Below are 4,579 nucleotides of genomic sequence, written 5' to 3'. Positions count from 1 at the left end.
GAGGCCAGCCTGGTCTACAAAGTGAGTTCCAGGACAGCCAGGGCTACACAGAGAAACCCTGTCTCGAAAAAACCAAAAAAAAAAAAAAAAAAAAAGTTCATCAAACAGAAAGACTTGTCTTTCTCCAGAGAGCCTCCTGAGAGGAGAGGAGAGGATGTATCTCATGTATTGCACCACAGAGCCAAGTAGCCTGCCTTGCTCACAGCAGTAGCTTTATAAATGCTTGCTTCACGAATGTGTAACTGCTGGGATCCGGGGATCGCTCGTGGAGGCTGCTGGGATACTGCTTATCGCTGCCTCTCCTCCAGTGCCCATGGCCTATTCGGTGTTGACCCACTTTCCCTTGAAGTCAGAAGATGGTCCCAGAGGCTGCTACTCTCTAAGCGACAGGCATGGGTAGAGATAGGGCCTGAGCCTGCAGACTATTGGACCGCTCCCTTCCTTCCCCAGTGGGTGCCCAGTGGGCCAGAATCCATGTGTTTTGTAGGATTCCATTCAACCCCTTACCTAAGTCATCAGTCTGCCATTCATGCTCCCTTCCAGTCCCTTCTCCCTTTGATCTGTCTCAGCAAGCAGAGACATGTCCACACTGGAAGCTGGTGTTAACAAATGTACAGACAACACACTCGGGTGCACACAACACACAGACACACACGCCTTTCTCAGTCTATGAGTCTTTGTCTGCTCCTTTGCTCCTGGGCCTGACCCATCTTTATGAGATCTAGGCTCTTCCTATCCCAGGATGCTGTATCTAGCCTCTGCTGGGACAGAGCTGGGCATTTTGCACGTCTCCAGCCTTGCCCTCCCTTGGGGGCTTGTGGAAGATCCACCCATATGGCAGAACCTTCCAGAGAGACTCGAAACCAGGAGCCTGACCTCATGATGCCCGAAGCACCTGGCACAGAGGGTACCAGCTCTGATGTCCTGGCCCCAGCCCAGTTCTCTCTTCTAGAATCCACCCCTTCTCTGGCTCTCCTCCAGCCCTGCAAGGGCAACCCCAGCTTACAGAAAATAAGCATGACTTTATGAAGGACAGAGTGAGGGATGGAGGGGAGGGGTCTTCCGCTGAGGGACCTCACCAACTCATTCATCTTTGGTGTGTCTCATCCCCTGGTGAAACTGCCCATGCGTCCATGGTTATAAGGGAGCTTGGAACGGCCAGGAAACCCTGGTTATGTCCTGTTCCTTTGTTGCCAGGAACTACCTGCCCGCCCCACCCCTTGCTAGTTGGTGACGCCTGCCCAGCCAGGCAGGGTCCTGCAGGATGAAAGTTCCAAGAAGCCCGAGCAGGCAGGGATAATGATGATACTCAGCAGCAGCGGCGGTGTCTCAGCCACCTGGGAATGCAGGGCCCCACGCCCTGTGCCTCACACCCCAGGACACTGCAAGGGCTCCTTTCCCTAGGTTTTATTACAGAGATCCCACACTCAGCCATCCCCAGCCCAACCCATCCGAGTTTCCAAGAGCTTCAGCCTAGCCACCAGCTTCATCCACCACCCACCCAGCTTCCATGGGAAGATTTGGCTTAACAAGACCCAAGCCAACAGAGGTGAAGGACGCCCAGCCGCTTGGAAACTTGGGTTCCAGGGTTTCTCAGAGAAGCAATCCACCTGCCCAGCCTGGCCCAGGGCACTTTCCCACAGACCCATCTGTGTCTGGTCAGTACAAAGGCCTGAGGCCTTGCATCTGAATCGCTGTTCCCAAGGAACTTCACTGGACGGCTCTGGGCAAGCTTTGTTTCGATCGTTTACTCACCCAGAATCTTTCCAAATCTTGTAGTGCTCATGAGTGATCAATGGGGACGGGGAGCAGGGGAGAGCCTCTCTCGTTTCCAATACACACCTACAATCCTAATCTCCCGTATGCTTTCCTCGCCAGGATGAAGTAACTACTCAGTCCACCACGTGTGTCCCACGCTTCTCCGTTTGTGGGGCTGGCTCGTTCTTTGGGATGTCAGTACCTCCATCTGGACTTGGTCAGATTCTCTGACCCTTCAAGGCTAGGCCTTGAGCCATGACCCTGTCCGACTCTTCGTCCCACTCTGGTTCCTCCTCATCTGAACCTCTCAGGTCCCTCTCCATTTATGCCACAGTTATCTGCAAATCTTAACTTACCCACAGGTCATCAGTGCCCTGGCGTCTCCCCCGTGTCTCCCCCGTGCTTCCTTGGAACGTGACTTCGAAGCCAAGGCATAAGCTCAAAGAATATGTGCTGGACATAAACTGTGGAGAAGAATCACGTTTACCCTGTTAAATTCCTCACACAAATGCACTTTTAAATAGAACACATACTTATTTTACTATAACATGTAATTGGTGTGGAAAGAGATGGGGTGTGGGGGGCAGATGAACCCCATCCTAGTCTTCTTGGCAGGTAGTCTGCAGGTACCCAAGCCCCACTGAAGATTTCATCCCCACCCCCACAGCTTGGGCCCCTAGGCTGACACATATAACACTTTTCATGACCAGTCACTGGCCCAATTCACTCTTGGCCTCTGTCTAGAAGGAGGTAGACTCTTCCTTCCATAGAAAAGGACAGTTCCCCCCCTTTCCCCTTTCGGGCTTCGGTCTTTCTAAGCCCCAGCAGCCTCCACACCCCCTAAGACGCATAGTCCTCAGAGACCCCTAGATTCATATGGTGTCAAAAAGAACAAGTCCTGGAGTGTTTGCTGTTGACCCCTGGCCCGGATGTTCAGTGGAACACCTCAGAGGCTCACAGAGCACACAGCTGCTAGTGTTGTTAAATAGTAACAATAACTCCGGCAACGTCCTGTATTTACCTAAGGCTTTTCTCCAGGGAGCTGGACTAATCTGTCTCTCATCTCCAGAAGGAAGGGAAGGACCAAGGCAATGAAAGACAGGTGAGCCATTGCAGCCTCACTCCCGAATACAAGCATCCTTTGTTCTGCAGGATAAATACAACCCGTAGTGTTTCAGATGTAGAGCACCGAGGAAGTAGAAAGGTAGCTCGTGCTCTGGGATCCAAGACCCAGGATTTTAAAACGTTTGCTAAAATTACAGACATTGTGAGGTGGCAATCTCCCATAGCAAAGTACTTGCTAACATCTTGTTGTTGTTTTGAGACAGGGTCTCACTATTAGCTCTGACTGTCCTGGAACTCACAGCCTAGCCTCAAACTCACAGAGATCCACCTATCTCTGTCTCCTGAGTGCTGGGATTAAAGGAATGAGCCACTATGCTCAGCTAAGGCATTACATTTTTATCAGGAATAACATTTTTAAAAAAGATTTATTTATTTTATGTATATGGGTACACTGTAGCTGTACAGATGGTTGTGAGCCTTCATGTGGTTGTTGGGAATTGAATTTTTAGGACCTCTGCTTGCTCTGGTCAACCCTGCTCTCTCAGTCCCTGCTCTCTCCGGACCAAAGATTTACTTATTATTATACATAAGTACACTGTAGCTGTCTTCAGACTCATCAGAAGAGGGCATCAGATCTCATTACGGGTGGTTGTGAGCCATCATGTTGTTGTGGGATTTGAACTCAGGACCTTTGGAAGAGCAGTCAGTGTTGTTAACTGCTGAGCCACCTGGCCAGCCCAGCAATAACATTTTAACATGAACCTTTAATATATGTTTAATTATTTCATATGTGTGTATGTGTGCATGTATGTATATGAATGAACGTGTGTGCATATATGTATTATGTATGTGTGTGTGTGTGTATGTGCATGCACAAGTTACATGTCTGTGTGCTTGTTAGTTAGTAGAGGCTAAAGGAGGACATTGGGAGTCCAATGAAAATGGGAATTTCCATTTTTCCCCCTGAAGACAAGGTTGTCACTGAACCTGGAGATCTCAGTTGCTAGTTAGCAAGCCCTGGTGACCCACCCGTCTCCATACCCCTATCCCAGCACCGAGGTCCATGGACTCAGCCAGGCTCAGCTTTTTACAGAGCTGCCTGCCGGGATCCAAACAACGGCCCTTGTGCTTTCACAGCAAGTGCACTTCCCCCAGGCTTTCTGTACTCCAGGCTGGCCTCACACTTGCTCTGTAGCCGAGGCTGGCCCAGAACTCCTGACTCTCTTGCCTCCACCCCCCAAGACATGCATCACACCCAGCTCAGCTCTTTCTAACACTCGGCCTGCTATCTCAAGCTACAGTATATATTTGAGGTGAGTCTTGGTTTTTTGTTTTGTTTTTTGTTTTTTTTTTGTTGTTGTTGTTTTTCGAGACAGGGTTTCTCTGTGTAGCCCTGGCTTTCCTGGAACTCACTTTGTAGACCAGGCTGGCCTCGAACTCAGAAATCCGCCTGCCTCTGCTGGGATTAAAGGCATACACCACCACGCCTGGCTGAGTCTTGTTTTTTAAAAACAGTGGCACAGCTGTCTACTTTGCATTGTGGCCTTAACAGTGTCAAGAGTTATTTCCGGGGGCTGGTGAGATGGCTCAGTGGGTAAGAGCACCCGACTGCTCTTCCAAAGGTCAAGAGTTCAAATCCCAGCAACCACATGGTGGCTAACAACCATCCGTAACGAGATCTGGCGCCCTCTTCTGGAGTGTCTGAAGACAGCTACAGTGTACTTACATATAATAAATAAATAAATCTTTAAAAAAA

The sequence above is a fragment of the Mus caroli genome, chromosome 11 (assembly GCF_900094665.2).
Source record: "Mus caroli chromosome 11, CAROLI_EIJ_v1.1, whole genome shotgun sequence".
Taxonomy (NCBI): domain Eukaryota; kingdom Metazoa; phylum Chordata; class Mammalia; order Rodentia; family Muridae; genus Mus; species Mus caroli.
This window is presented reverse-complemented; position numbering follows the sequence as displayed.